General features: G+C 47.8%; 1 pseudogene; it reads left to right on the forward strand.

The window, feature by feature from the left end:
• Nucleotides 1-15,804: 15,804 nt before the first annotated feature.
• On the forward strand, nucleotides 15,805-15,922 carry LOC136634791 (5S ribosomal RNA; annotated as a pseudogene).
• Nucleotides 15,923-16,204: the final 282 nt, after the last annotated feature.

Below are 16,204 nucleotides of genomic sequence, written 5' to 3' on the forward strand. Positions count from 1 at the left end.
ACGGGTCTGGTCTCCTGAAGCAAATGGAGAACTGGGTGGAAACTTCTCCCCTCCTTTCTTAAATGCCCCGAAACCAAAGAACGCCTTCCTCCATGCAAATTTTTCCTGTGCTCATTGGCCAGTGGTCATTGAGGCAGAAGCAGTGAATTCTTCCTGGATCCCTTCTCCTCTGCTGCAGCTGCTATAGTTCACAAAGTGGGGGCCTGTCCAGGTCTCCGCTGGAGTCAGAAAACATGGTCATTCCAGCTCCCACTGCTGCTTTTGGATCTGGAGAGTTGAATCACTGTCTGTCCCAAAGACAATGACACAGAAGCAGACTGAGTTAGTAGTACTTAGTAGTTAGTACACTACAATGGGAGCATGAAGCTGCCGTGGCACCAAAATGGCTGCCGCAGTATCCTGCATGCCCTGGGCAGCCACCACCACCTCCTTGGGGTAGGGGGACTTTTCCCCCACAATGGGGTTACTGGATTTTGTTCCCCTTATCAAGCAGGCACAGAGTGACAGAGTTGTGTGTTGAGCTGAGTGGGGGCCCATCCAGGTCTCCGTTGGAGACAGACTACATGGTCATTCCAGCTCCCACTGGTTGGCAATCTTCAGTCTCGAAAGGCTATGGTATAAGCCTACAGCACCCGTGTCATGAATATGTACAGTTTAGGCCTAGTAACATGTAAAGCCTGAACCAAGCTAAAACAGTAACACAGAAGTGGCTTGCAGTCCTAGCTGCTAAGAATTTACAACTCAATGGAAGGTGATAATGTAGCACCTAGGCAGCCAGAAAGACGCCCATCAAGGATGGAATGCAGCTGTAGATCTCCAGGGGGGAGGGAAGAGCTGAGAGGGCGAGCTTCCAGCCCCACTTCCAGAGGACAAGGTCTTTTTGGTCTTTGTCTCTTGGTGAGATAGGTGGTGGGTGTACATCCTGCCCCGCCAGGACCATGTGGCCATAGGTAACTGGCCTGAGGATCTACAAAAGAAGCTGACCCAGGTGAGGGTTAGAGAATAACAGAGTTAGCCAGTTAGCTTTGTTGTTTTATGCTGATATGTTCCTAGAAGTTTTTATGCCTCTAGCATTTGCTGCCTTTTGTAACCCTATGTACTTAATAAAGTAAAAATCCTTTTACCATGTTGGTTCATTGTCTGTTGGGGACAAAGTTTCAGAATCCTGCCTGGCCGTTCAGAAAGCTACCAAAAATCCTCATTGTGGACTAGAAACTTGAGGACTGAGACTTTAAGTAAAGAAAGTGCTCAGTGGCTACAAGGGATATAGTTAAGCCTAGAGAGTCTCAGTTTCCCTGGACTGAGGCACTGGCTCTTACAGGGTGGTGGCAGTACTACCGAACAGGGATCTTTGAGGGCTCTAGGGTTCAGAACCAACAACTCTGAGCACCCAAAACCTCGGGAGTGAGACCAAGTGTATGACAACCCGGTATTCCCAGGGGGTCTCCCATCCAAGTACTAACCAGGCCTGACCCTGCTTAGCTTCTGACATCAGGCGAGATTGGGCATGTGCAGGGTAACAGTAGCTCCCACGGCTGCTTTTTGATCTGGAGAGTTGAATCACTGTCTGTCCCAAAGACATTGACACAGAAGCAGACTGAGTTTGTAGTACTGAATGGGCAGCCCAATTCTGAGCTGCCCGGAGCATGAAGCTGCCGTGGCACCAAAATGCGGGCCCTGGGCAGCAGCCGTCGCTGCCTTGGGGAGAAGGAGACTTTTGTCCCCTTCCTCTGCATAAGAAAAGCAACCCCGCAATGGGGTTACTTGATTCTGCTCCCCTTATCAAGCAAGCACAGAGTAACGGAGTTTCGTGCTGAGCTGAGAGGCTCGACGTGGGGCTCTGCATCCGGCAAGAGTTGAGCTGAAATGGCACTCCTCCAACCAGGGCGTGTAACCTTCAGTCCAGATTAGAGAATAGTGACCAGCAACCCAATCTGCCTGAAGGAATGAGAGAGAGACCATCACACATCATACCATCACACACAGTTCAATTCGACATGTGTCTACTCCTGTCTCCCAAAAGGTTTGAGGCAGAAAAGCAAGTATCTATTCGCTTTGTTTGTTCTCCCTCCCATGCGTCACTGGCTGAAAGAAATCCTCTCTAAGTCAACATCTTCCTGGCGTCAGAGGGAATGAATTATATTTTCTTTGATTTTTGGGAGACCCCCCCACCCAGATCTGATAGGATGGTTTGAAATTAATGAACATTCAAATTCTAAGTCAAGTGAACAGTCTGGACCAGGGGTGCCCAAAACCCAGCCCTGGGGCTACTTGCGGCCCTCGAGGACTCCCAGTGCATCCCTCAGGGAGCCCCCGGTCTCCAATGAGCCTCTGGCCCTCCGTAGACTTGCTGGAGCCTGCACTGGTCCGACGCAACTGCTCTGATCAGGAGGGCGACTATTTGACCTCTCGCGTGAGCTGTGGGATGAGAGCTCCCTCCACTGCTTGCTGTTTCACGTCTGTGATGCAGCAGTGGCAGCAAAGGAAAGGCCAGCCTTGCTTTGTGCAAGGCCTTTTATAGGCCTTGAGCTATTGCAAGGCCTTCATTCATTCATATACGTTCATCTTTAATATATTCATTTATGTAAACTTATGTAAATTTATTCAAATTTTAAACGTAAATCAATTCTTTTTTTCCCCCGGCCCCCGGCGCAGTGTCAGAGAGATGATGTGGCCCTCCTGCCAAAAACTTTGGACACCCCTGATCTGGACCAATGATGACGTTTGAGTGAAAGCTAGTAACATGATGGCACCAGAGGGAAAGATCTGCTTAGGAGTGAACTCCATCCTAGCTGGTTGGAGACAGCACAGCTTCCATCATGGCCTGGCTGGCGTCTCTCAAGGCAAAACTTCTGGCATCTTGTACCTCTGAGCCAGGCCCATGACAGAGGGCTACAGGGGGTCATTTATACCTGGGCCCAGAGTCAAAAGGGGGGCTCAGGAGCCAAAGCCAGAAATTTCCTGGGATCTTAGATGCGCCTATCTCACCTGGATTTGCTGCCCACATGGGATGCTGGTGGCGCTAGTGCAGGCACACAGCTAGGGTTGCTGCCACAAGCCATATAAGCAGGCCTGAGAAATGCAAACATGTCGGTCCCGTAGTATAGAATCTGGGAGGAAACTGGCCTGGTGCAGTAGCTCTTTGGTTTGTGAGTCCATTTACCACCATGAAAGAGCCCAGGGACGCAGCTGTGGGACCACAGCTGCAGCAGAAGTACATTTTGGGGCACCCAGGACACACCACAAGGAGACCCTAAACAGGATGATGCTAATTTTCTGCAAATATTTTCTATATTTAAAAGATTTTAGAGAGGATTGTGTTTGGTTTTCCGTATTACTGTATCTAGCTGCCAATGTTGCGGGGACAGGTAGACCTGGGCTCTGCATCTGGAAACCCAGTAGACCTCGGCTCCAAGGACATTTCTGGCTGTCACCACCCTCCTCCTGCCCTGTTTTGCCTCCTCCCAGGTGCACAGTTCGGCATGAATCAGACAATATAGAAGAATATGCAAGATTGTCTCAATGTCACCAAATTCTCTTTGTAAATGGTATCTGTTGGAATCTTCTGAATAAGACTGAAGATAGCATAGCATTAAATCTGGCCTGGGAGAAGGCTCTATGTTTTGTTGGACTTTGTAAAGAACACAGATATAGAGCCATCTGGCCTTATTCAATACGAATAGGAATAATAGACTTAAAAGAGCCACAAGCCTTATGTGCCTCACTATAAAGATTTTGTAATTCAATATCTAAGATCCTACGATTTATCCTTTGAAAGACCTCTGCTTCTGCTCGCTTCTGTAGCACATACTGAATTGGAACCCTATATACTTGATGTCCCAAAGTTGGATCCTCCTTATGACTCATTGGAACATCTAAAAATGGCAATCTCTTTTTTTTTCTTCACCATAAATTTTATCACTGGATGAATACTATGAATGTGTTGTAAAAAATAAGTTGAGTTCCACCTCGCCCTGCTGCCAGACTGCAAAAATATCACAGCATATCAGCAACTGTTACCCTGCACATGCCTGATCTCGTCTGATCTCAGAAGCTAAGCAGGGTCAGGCCTGGTTACTACTTGGATGGGAGACCACCTGGGAATTTGTACCTGTAGGTGCTGTAGGCTTATACCATAGTCTTTCGAGACTGAAGGTTGCCAACCATCTCATCCCCATAGGTAGTTTATCCCTCAAATTTTTCCATAGAAATTGGCAACCTAGTGGACAACTTAGTGGACTTCCCATTAAGAACATAAGAAGAGCCCTGCTGAATCAGGCCATAGGCCTATCTAGTCCAGCTTCCTGTATCTCACAGTGGCCCACCAAACGCCTCAGGGAGACAACAAGACACCTGCATCCTGGTGCCCTCCCTGGCATCTGGCATTCTGATGTAGCCCATTTCAAATAGGAGGTTGCACATACACATCATGGCTTGTAACCGGTGATGAACTTTTCCTCCAGAAATTTGTCCAATCCCCTTTCAAAAGCATCTAGGCCAGATGCCATCACCACATGCTGTGGCAAGGAGTTCCACAGACCAAGTACATGCTGAGTAAAGAAATATTTCCTTTGATCTGTCCTAACTCTCCCAACACTCAATTTTACATGCATTGCCAGCCCATTCATTTGTTCACGCGTTTTTACTGCACAAAACACGGATAGAATAACTCCCTAGAGGGAAGATGTCCACAATCTTTTGGAGCACCTCTTAAACCCGGATCTTTGTAGGTGGAGATTCAACATCAAAGCTCCCCATTTGGGTACTTGGTGCCAAACGAACTCCTTTTAATTGTTGAACAAAGTGAGCAGAATCTTTCAGTTCTCATGTCCCCACCCTGGGGAGGAGAAGAGAAGGTTTTTGTCTCAGTTCCCCATTAGAATGTATCACTGTGGAACATGCTACCAGTGTTATACCAATTAGCACAGTAATAAACAGTCTCGTCTTCAGGCTGGATGTTGGTGATGGTTAAATAGCCAGTGGTCCCAGAGGCAGAGGCAGTGAATCGATCTGGGATCCCTTCTCCTCTGCTGCAAACAGTATTACAGTGCACAAAGCTAGGGGCCTCTCCAGTTCTCTGCTGAATCCAGCGAAAATAGTCCTGCCAGCTACCACCACTGCTCGCAGAACAGGAGAGTTTCACTGTTTGTCCCAGAGACACTGACAGGGAAGTAGGTTGGGTGATGGTTGGCTGTGAGTGGACACCTTTGCAAAAGAAAAAAGAGAAAGCCACGTCTTCAGCACATTTCTTCTGCACTCAAATACCACCGTCATTTTCTGTGATGCCCAAATAATGCATGTTGCTTTACTGTCAGTACTTAGAACTGTGTCCTGCTGGCCCTTACCTGAGCAGTAACTGAGCAGTGTGAGAAGAAACAGGACGCAGGCCATGGCGGAAGGCAGAAGAAGGTTGACTTCCTGAGAGATAGTGTATCTCTATCTATGATCCTCCAGCTTCTTTTTTTGAACCCCCCTCCCCACATCCTGAAGAACAGGCAGTCATGCAAATGTGGACATGCCCACTTGCTTTGCTGCAAATGGTATTGCTCCATTGAGGATATGTGACCTTCCAGCCTGACCAATGACCAGACATTAAATTTGCATGAAATAATGAGAGAGAGAGAGAGAGAGAGAGAGAGAGAGAGAGAGAGAGAGAGAGAGAGAGAGAGTTCCAGACTGTGTCTTCATACCAGCACTCACATACCAGCACTCAATCCTATGCATGGCTACTCAGAAATCATTCTACTTCAATGGGACTTACTCCCAGGTGAATGTGCATAGGATTGCACCCTAAATGTTGTAAAGATAGCCATGGAACCAAAGGTGGGGAGAAACACCTTGTTCTTAGGGGGTGAAGGAATGTTCAGGGTGGGATTCAGGGAGTGAAACCTCTTGTTTTGTCCCAGAGGACAATCAGGTGGCAGGCTGAGGAGAAGCAAAATGGAGAGGTAAGCAAAATGGACAAGGTATGCAACTTGTCCCTCAAAACGGCCATGGTGCCAGAAGATTGGAGGCTAGCAAATGTCACGCCTATTTTTAAAAAGGGAAAGAGGGGGGATCCGGGAAACTATAGGCCGGTCAGCCTAACATCCATACCGGGTAAGATGGTGGAATGCCTCATCAAAGATAGGATCTCAAAACACATAGACGAACAGGCCTTGCTGAGGGAAAGTCAGCATGGCTTCTGTAAGGGTAAGTCTTGCCTCACGAACCTTATAGAATTCTTTGAAAAGGTCAACAGGTATGTGGATGCGGGACAACCCGTGGACATTATATATCTGGACTTTCAGAAGGCGTTTGACACGGTCCCTCACCAAAGGCTACTGAAAAAACTCCACAGTCAGGGAATTAGAGGACAGGTCCTCTCCTGGATTGAGAACTGGTTGGAGGCCAGGAAGCAGAGAGTGGGTGTCAATGGGCAATTTTCACAATGGAGAGAGGTGAAAAGCGGTGTGCCCCAAGGATCTGTCCTGGGACCGGTGCTTTTCAACCTCTTCATAAATGACCTGGAGACAGGGTTGAGCAGTGAAGTGGCTAAGTTTGCAGATGACACCAAACTTTTCCGAGTGGTAAAGACCAGAAGTGATTGTGAGGAGCTCCAGAAGGATCTCTCCAAACTGGCAGAATGGGCAGCAAAATGGCAGATGCGCTTCAATGTCAGTAAGTGTAAAGTCATGCACATTGGGGCAAAAAATCAAAACTTTAGATATAGGCTGATGGGTTCTGAGCTGTCTGTGACAGATCAGGAGAGAGATCTTGGGGTGGTGGTGGACAGGTCGATGAAAGTGTCGACCCAATGTGCGGCGGCAGTGAAGAAGGCCAATTCTATGCTTGGGATCATTAGGAAGGGTATTGAGAACAAAACGGCTAATATTATAATGCCGTTGTACAAATCTATGGTAAGGCCACACCTGGAGTATTGTGTCCAGTTCTGGTCGCCGCATCTCAAAAAAGACATAGTGGAAATGGAAAAGGTGCAAAAGAGAGCTACTAAGATGATTCCGGGGCTGGGGCACCTTCCTTATGAGGAAAGGCTACGGCGTTTGGGCCTCTTCAGCCTAGAAAAGAGACGCTTGAGGGGGGACATGATTGAGACATACAAAATTATGCAGGGAATGGACAGAGTGGATAGGGAGATGCTCTTTACACTCTCACATAACACCAGAACCAGGGGACATCCACTAAAATTGAGTGTTGGGAGGGTTAGGACAGACAAAAGAAAATATTTCTTTACTCAGCGCGTGGTCGGTCTGTGGAACTCCTTGCCACAGGATGTGGTGCTGGCGTCTAGCCTAGACGCCTTTAAAAGGGGATTGGACAGGTTTCTGGAGGAAAAATCCATTGTGGGGTACAGGCCATGATGTGTATGCGCAACCTCCTGATTTTGGAAATGGGTTATGTCAGAATGCCAGATGCAGGGGAGGGCACCAGGATGAGGTCTCTTGTTATCTGGTCTGCTCCCTGGGGCATTTGGTGGGCCGCTGTGAGATACAGGAAGCTGGACTAGATGGGCCTATGGCCTGATCCAGTGGGGCTGTTCTTATGTTCTTATGTTCTTATGAGAGTATTTTCCATGAAGTCTTGGCTGGGCCTCTCATGAACATTCATTTCCCCACGTTATTGGTGAACGATAAAACATTAGTACAATAAGGGTGGAAAACAACAACGGTCCAAATGCCCTGGGGGTCAGTTCAGATGTGCAAGAGTTCTTCATGACATTGCATAGCCAAAACTCCACTAGGGAGACAAGGGCTTGCTTGCTTGCTTGCTTTCTTGACTCCTACCCACCAGCTCAGTCACTGACCAGTTCCTTCCTACTCCCCAGCTTGACCATCTTTGAGCACCAGAAAGCAGGAAAGTGAAAATCCCACATTAATTTCAAATTTCTCCCAGTGCCACAGGGGCGGCCATTGAAGGGCTCCTTGATTCTGTTCCCTGAAGACTGTGGACCCAGAAGCCAAAAGTGCAGGTTGAAGAAGTCACATATGTAGCATCACTCCCAGTGGTTCAGAGAAACCAGAAACTGTGACCGGAAATGGTTGTGGCTGCCTCACACTAATAGGGGTGCAGGGGAATTTGCAAGGTGTAAATAGTTTAGGCAGCTGCTGCTGCCTTAGGCAACCGTTACAATTGGCCTCATGGATGGGCCGGCCCTGCACCTTGGTCAAAGCAGAGAACAGGAGAACCACTTGGATACCTTTGGCAGATCACAGGTGCGCTGGTTCACAGTGAGGAAGGTGGGGCAACATCTCCCCCTAGAGGTCGAAGTTAGAGGAGCAGGCATGACTTAGGTTTGGTCAGCTATTTACAAACAAAATGAACAGCCCATCCTTCAGTGCAAAATATTTCCAACTTAACAATGATTTCCCCCCCCCCCCCAAAAAAAATAATAGTAATCAACAATGAAAGCATTATTAAGAAGGTTAACATGTGACATTCCACACGGAAGAATGGACATTTGGGGAAAGTGTGAATGTGAGGGTGGAAGAAATTTGAATTATGCCTCTTCACCCTCAAAGTAACACTGTTCTACTATCCAAAATCTAACAAATGCCATTGCATTTAAATGTCCTGCACTCGCTTCTCCGCCTTTTGTCTTTTGAGTGTGTCCATATGCTTATGTATCTGCATAACTGATGCATTCAGCTCCATTAACATGACTCATTCCTGCCCCTGGTAAGGGGTGCATTGTGCTATTTATGCCCCAGGGCTGGACGTGATGGGCCTCCATATGCAGTACCTACCAACCACTGCAGCAGAAATGTTGGCAGCATTGGGAGAGGTTTCCCAGAGAAGAATGACCCACTGGACCTCGTGCCCACTCCAGGGACAAAATGGGGCTAAAATGAGGTCAACTGCTGATAAAGAAGCAGCGAGGTGCCCACGTGAGCCTCTTTGAAAACTGGGATGATGCCCCTCCTGAAACCTCCAAATGTCAACCTCACCACCTTAGGCTACCTGGTGCCTCCTCCACTGAACTCTCTGAGTCAAGCGGTTCAGGCACAGACACAATTCAGCTCTTTCAGATCTTTTCATGTCCCACCCTGGGGAAGAAGAGTGAAGGTTTTTGTCTCAGTTCCCCATTAGAATGTATCACTGTGGCACTTCCAACCACCAGTGCTCTCCCACTCTCCACAGTAATAATCGGCCTCGTCTTCAGCCTGGATGTTGGCGATGGTTAAATAGCCGATGTCTCCGGAAGCAGAGACCGTGAATCGATCCGGGATCCCTTCTCCCCTCCCGGCGCTGCAGCCATTACAATTTACATAGCGAGGGGCCTGTCCAGGTTTCTGTTGATACCAGCGAAAATAGCTCTCCCAGTTGGCACTACTCTTTGAGCAGGGGAGTTTCACCGTTTGGCCCAGGGAGACGGACTGGGAGGCAGGCTGAGTGATCTGCTGGGAATGGACACCTTTGCAAAAGGAAAAGAGAAAGTCGTGTCTTTAGCACATTTTTCTGTGCTCCCAAATGCCACCAAATCACTTGTTTTCTACAATCACACAAAGAACATACATTGCTTTGTTGTCAGCATGAAGCCCAAAGTCAACGGGTGCCTCCTTGCCCTTACCTGAGTAGGAATGGAGAAGTGAGAGGAGAAACAGGGCCCAGGACATGGTGGATGTCAAAAGGAGGTTGAAATCCACAGGAAAATTGAATCTCTACCTGCCACCGTCCAGGGTCTTGCTTTAATCCCCCTGATCCTGAAGAACAGTCGATCATGCAAATGTGGACACGCCCACTTGCTCTGCTGCAAATGGCATTGCTGCACTGAGGTCATGTGACCTCCCAGCAAGACCAATGGCTGGGCATCCCATTTGCATGAAGGGCTGAAAAGAAAGGAGGGGATTTTCTTGCAGGGTCCCCAGACTAACAGAGTGGTGAAGGCAGACAAGGGTCAGAGAATGGAGTTACCTGGTACCTGGGGAAACACCTGGTTACTAGGGGTGAAGAAATTGGCAGGATGAGCATCTGGGAACTCAGCTGGGATGGAGGTGATCAACCCTGGTCAGAACCTGCACTTTCATCAGGATTCTTTTCTGTCCCAGCTCCAAACTGGGATGTGAAACGGGAGGAAGTCAGCCCAGGGTGCAGCAGGGGAAGGACAGAAGGGGAACCCTGTTCGACCAGGATAAGGACCCACCTAGCCCAGCCTCTTTCTTACAGGGGCCCATCAGCTGCCTCTGAGAAGTCCACTAGCAGGACATAAAGGGTCACAAATGGAGTGACAATTGCCAGGAAACTGTGGAGCAGGGAGACCCCAACTGGGAACATTTGCTCCACACTCTACCTTCTCGAGGGGGAAGGCAAACAGAGGGATGAATTTGGTGCAGAGGGAGGTCAGCGAGATGAGAGGGTGAAAGGCAAACCTGGGCTCATGTTGGCAACACTCTTTATTGGAAGAGTGATGTTTTGATTTCTCAGCCTGTGTGAGCAAGAGAAAAACAGGAAAGAAGCACCTTTCTATGCAGAACAATGTTCTCCTTCACGGCACACCACAAGTGCAAGATCATCAAACGGCTCCCTGTGAAATATGTGAACTGTGCCCAATATGTAAAGGCTGGGCCAACACTGCCTCCTGCAGGAGACAGGCAGAACAGCAGCCACCTCTCAGGTCTCTTTATTTAGCAAACAATGTCTGTTGCATGTCACATAATGGAGCATAAGAAGAGCCCTGCTGGATCAGGCCAAAGGCCCTTCTAGTCCAGCTTCCTGTATCTCACAGTGGCCCACCAAATGCCCCGGGGAGCACACAAGACAGCAAGAGACCTGCATCCTGGTGCCCTCCCTTGCATCTGGCATTCTGACATACAATGGAGGACACAGTACCTATACCTTTAACCATGGTAAGGAAGAGGGCATTTGTGTAGGTGCATCTTTTTAAACCCTTCCATGTTGAGCTGCACCTGCCAAAATTCCCTCTTCTATACAATGGTTAAAGATAAAGGCACTCTGACCCCCTTTGTATCTGGTCACAGATACAAGCTAATGCACACAGCTTGGTTTTCTGCACACAGATTCGAGCTAATGCAGATCACATGAAGCTCTGTGGAGATTCCCCACCCTGGGGAGGAAGAGTGAAGGTTTTTGTCTCAGTTCCCCATTAGACTGTACCACTGTGGGACATGCTCCCAGTGCTATACCAATCAGCACAGTAATAATCAGACTCATCTTCAGGTTGGACATTGTTGATGGTTAAATAGCCAACGTTCCCAGAAGAAGAACCAGTGAACCGATCAGGAATTCCATCTTCCCTGCTGCTGGTGTCATAGATCAGAAGCTGAGGGGCCTGACCAGGTCTCTGTTGATACCAGCTAAACTCATCATACCAGCTCCCACCACCGCTTCTCGTGCAGGAGAGTTTTGCTGTTTGGCCCAGAGACACAGATCGGGAGGAAGGTTGACTCATGGTGGCTTGTGAGCTGACACCTTTAAAGAAGGGGGGAGAGAGAGAGAGAGCAGAAAAGATGACCTTCATTCATTGATGGTGCTCTCAGATATCGCATCATCTCATTGATTTTCTATATGAGGTGGACAATATAAATTGCTCTGTATATGGGATGCAGGCCTTTCCACAGTTGCCCCACCCAGCCCCAGTCAGGTACACCCTTACCAGAGCAGTAACTGAGAACTGTGAGGAGCAACAGGGACCAGGCCATGCTGCAAGGTGAGTTGAGATTCGGTTCCTCTGGCAAAAGTGGATCTCTGTTGGGACCTTCCCCTGCCTTGCAATGTCAAATATAGCAGATCATTTAAGGCGGTTCGACATGCAAATTATTACTTGACACCCATTGGCCTTGCAAGAAATGTCACTCCTCCCCCCAGGGCAGTTCTGAGATTGCAGCCAGGCCAATGATCAGAGATGGAGTTTGCGTGAAGGGGATTTCTTGAAAACAGGGAAGCTCCTTTAGGTTTTCCAGGCAGGAAAATCTGCATACATTCTGGTCCACGGAACTGCCTGAAACCTTAGCCAAGGAAATGGCTGCTTACCGAAAGGAATATAGACCAGAATTGACAGAGCAAGAATCCAGGGGCCGGTGCTTTTAACCCTATCGACACCTGCCGATCTTCTCCAGTTTCTTTGCCAGACCTCCCACCACAACCAGTTTTGCTTCTGAACCTGGATCCAAATATGGGGAACAGAAACATGGGGTGGTAAAGAAGAAGAGAATTGTTGGGTGTGGGGAGTAATCCACCCCTTCACACTGTGGATACTTCCCTACACGTGTCCTCTGCAACCGTGACAGGGTGACAGGTTTGATGTGGACCAGGGCAACAGGACTTGCAGCATCATGCATTTTCACAGATGACCCACACAGTGAAGACTCCCACCAATAACAGAGGGTGGTGGATATGGACGTGATACAGATAGCTCCCTCTCTAGGCACTGGAGAAAGTGGGTCCTTGAGAGTTTTTCTATCTGCCTCAGAAATCTCTCAAAATCTCCTTCTCCACCCCCTTTACCTGAGCAGTAATGGAGAAGTGCAAAGACAAACAGGGTCCAGGTCATGGTGAGATCAGGAAAGGAGTCTGACCTTCTGAAACCAAGACAATTGGGTGGAACCATCTCCCTTTCTTAAATGCCCCAGAACAGAAGAATGGCCCCTGTATGCAAAGATTTGCTCTTGGCTCCAGGAGAACTTCAGACATCCACTTAGAAGACTTGGGCTGCAATAACAACCACACTTTCCTGAGCGTAAGCCCCATTGAACAAAATAGGACTTACTTCTGAGTAGACCTGGTTAGGATTGTGCCCTTGGTATTCTAGCAAAGCCAATGACTGTAGAACAGTTTGTATGAAGGAGATTTTTGGAGCTTGGGAATTGCCCTCTGCATTGGGTGGAAACAAAGCCACATAACCCACCACAGTGCAATGTGGAGAAGGGCAGAAACCAAGGCGTTTTCACAAGTCTTGCCAAGAATATATTTTTTCATCTGAAATTGGTCCCTTGGGAATATAATTGATCGGGAACTGAAACCGATTTTTTAATTGTAAATGGGTTAGATAAAACATGGGTGAGATGAATATCGCTCATTGGTTCTGCCTAGTTTGCAGTGCACGCTTATCTGGGTCAGCCCAGAATGTGTCCTTCAGTGGAGAATGATATTTACTTGTCCTTCCTCCCTATGCTCAAGTGACCTGCACTGCTCAGGAGGGAGGCTCCATCTGTGCTGAACATCCTCTTGCTTCGGTCCACACCATCAATTCCAAGGTGCGAAGATGTTTGCTGAGGTCAGCTGGTGGGCCGTAGTGAGATACAGGAAGCTGGACTAGATGGGCCTATGGCCTGATCCAGAGGGGTGTTCTAACACATTCTGACACATGTGGAAAACCTAGATCGACACTGACCCCTAGAGGCTAGTCAGGATAGTGGACATGTACATTGTGGCCAGTCTACGTGTGGAAAATGTGCAGTAAATCCTATTAAAATTACCTCCTTTGCGTTTAATCTTAGAGCGTGTGTGTGTGTGTGTCACTCAGATGATAATTTCTGGCTAGGGGTTCTAAGGGGATTATTTTACATTATGTTTGACATTATAGTCACAGCCCCCACTGTCTCTCCAGTTTTTCCCCCACACCAAACCTACAAGTATTGGGCAAATCTAACCTGTACACGTAGGTGTGGCCACAGAACTCATGTTACTTTAACTACCCTTCAATTCTTTCTCTGTTCCAAACGTGTTATACTAATCCCTGCAAGAAATGGTTTATCTTTCATTCTCTTTCAACCTGAACCTCACTCAATTTCAGCTGCTACATCTGGGTATCCACATTGCCACAAGTGTCTCTGCCACAGAATGTGCATGGTGGCGCATGTTTTGTCCCTGAGCACTGGTGAGTCTTGATAGACTTAGTGAGTCTGACTGGCAACCCCCACCTGTAATTTGCAAAGACCCCCATAAGCTTTGCCTGGGGGAGTCTATGCTTTCCAGCGGTCTTGGGTTTGGCGGTTATTGGTGTACTTGGTCAATGTAAATGCCGCATCAGTAGCTAGACAAAGTAATATGGAAAACCAAACACACTCCGAAGTCTCTCTAAAATTTTTGAAATGCCAAAGAGCTACTGTAGCAGGCCAGTTTCCTCCCAAATTTGACACTGTGTTAAGGAGAACATAAGAACATAAGAACAGCTCAACTGGATCAGGTCATAGGCCCATCTAGTCCAGCTTCCTGTATCTCACAGCGGCCCACCAAATGCCCCAGGGAGCACACCAGATAACAAGAGACCTCATCCTGGTGCCCTCCGTTGCATCTGGCATTCTGACATAACCCATTCCTAAAATCAGGAGGTTGCGCATACACATCATGGCTTGTACCCCGTAATGGATTTTTCCTCCAGAAACTTGTCCAATCCCCTTTTAAAGGCGTCTAGGCTAGATGCCAGCACCACATCCTGTGACAAGGAGTTCCACAGACCGACCACATGCTTTCCTGGGCCTAGCGGGTATTGCTTGCAGCAGTAATTAAAACTGCATGCACATGCTTATGCCCCAGCATTATGTGCTAGCAGTTAGTTCAGGTAAGATAGGAAAATGTCAGGTCCCAGGAACTTTCTGGACCCCCTCCTTTGGCTCCTGGGCCCCCTTTCTGACCCTTTACCCCCTCTCCTAGTCCCTGCACACCTCTGCCACACCACAGGAGTTCATGGTGTGTCACTTAGCACACGTGACAACAGAGATATGTGTGGATCTCCATCTTGCACCAATGATTGTCTCATCACTTGATGATGTACAAATGAGTGCTTGCCTTGTAGGTGCCTTGTGGCAGCCTCTGGACTGGACTGTAAGGATTGAAGCACAGGAGTTAGAAGCTGGATATTCCATCCAGAAGGTGGAGAGAACAATTCTCCTTTCTCCATGTTGATTCAAACAGGCACAGATCACATGATGCTTGGTAGAGAAGGGAGTTTCCCTCTCTTAAGAGGAAGTGTGAAGGGTTTTTGTTGCAGTTCCCCATTAGTTTGTATCACTGTGGGACATGCTGCCAGTGCTATACCAAGAAAGACAGTAATAGTCGGCCTCGTCTTCAGGCTGGACGTTGGCGATGGTTAAATAGCCAACGTTCCCAGAGGAAGAACCTGTGAACCGATCAGGAATTCCTTCTCCCCTGCTGCTGGTGAGATAGATCACAAGGCGAGGGCTTTGTCCAGGTTTCTGCTGATGCCATGCAAAATAGCTGTTCCAGCTGCCACCACTGCTTTTTGTGCAGGAGAGTTTCACTGTTTGGCCCAGAGACACAGACTGGGAGGCAGTTTGAGTTATTGTTGCTTGAGAACTGACACCTTTAGAAAGAAGAAGGTGGGGGGGTATTTTAATCTCTTTTCTGCACTCTGGATATCACATAGGCATTAAAACATGATGTAGTGTGCAGATATCTGGTTCTTTGCTTCACAAATCTATCAAGATCTCATTCTCCGCCCCCTTACCTGAGCAGTAATGGAGAAGCGCAAGGACAAACAGAGTCCAGGCCATGGTGAGATCAGGAAGAGGGTCTGACCTCCTGAAGCAAACTGAGAACTGGGTGGGACCTTCTCCCCTCCTTCCTTAAATACCCCAGAACTGAAGAACAAGCAGCTCCTGCATGCAAATTTGTCCTAAATTCATTGGCTCGAGGAGAACTTCAGACAACAACAGAGAATATAAGATTTTCTAGCAAAACCAGTTACTGTAGGACAATTTGCATCAAGGAGATTTTAGGAACATGGGGACAGTCAAATGCATTGGGTGGAAATGAGGCAGCAGTCACATCACCCAACACAGTGCAGTGTTGAAGAGGCCAGGAACCAAGGGGGTCTTCACATGTCTTGCCAAGAATATATTATCCTGCACATGCCTGATCTTGTCTGATCTCAGAAGCTAAGCAGGGTCAGGCCTGGTTAGTACTTGGATGGGAGACTGCCTGGGAATACCAGGTGCTGTAAGCTTATACCATAGTCTTTCGAGACTGAAGGTTGCCAACCAACCAACCATGTGTCCTCTGAAATGGGTTCCTTGTAAATGTAGCTGATCTGGAATAAATATCATGTGAGTCATTTTTTTTAACTCTCTTAAGAGAAATATTCCTTTTATTTTCAAGTAAGAGACATGAGAAAATGCAACAACCTTATTTAAATGCCAGTGACAGAGACAACCGAAGCTTTCACCCTTCCCAGATTTGGGAATCCACAATGATTGTTATGGGAGTGAATGCACTCTGGGCCTGAACT

This window comes from Tiliqua scincoides, chromosome 14 (assembly GCF_035046505.1).
Source record: "Tiliqua scincoides isolate rTilSci1 chromosome 14, rTilSci1.hap2, whole genome shotgun sequence".
Lineage (NCBI taxonomy): Eukaryota > Metazoa > Chordata > Lepidosauria > Squamata > Scincidae > Tiliqua > Tiliqua scincoides.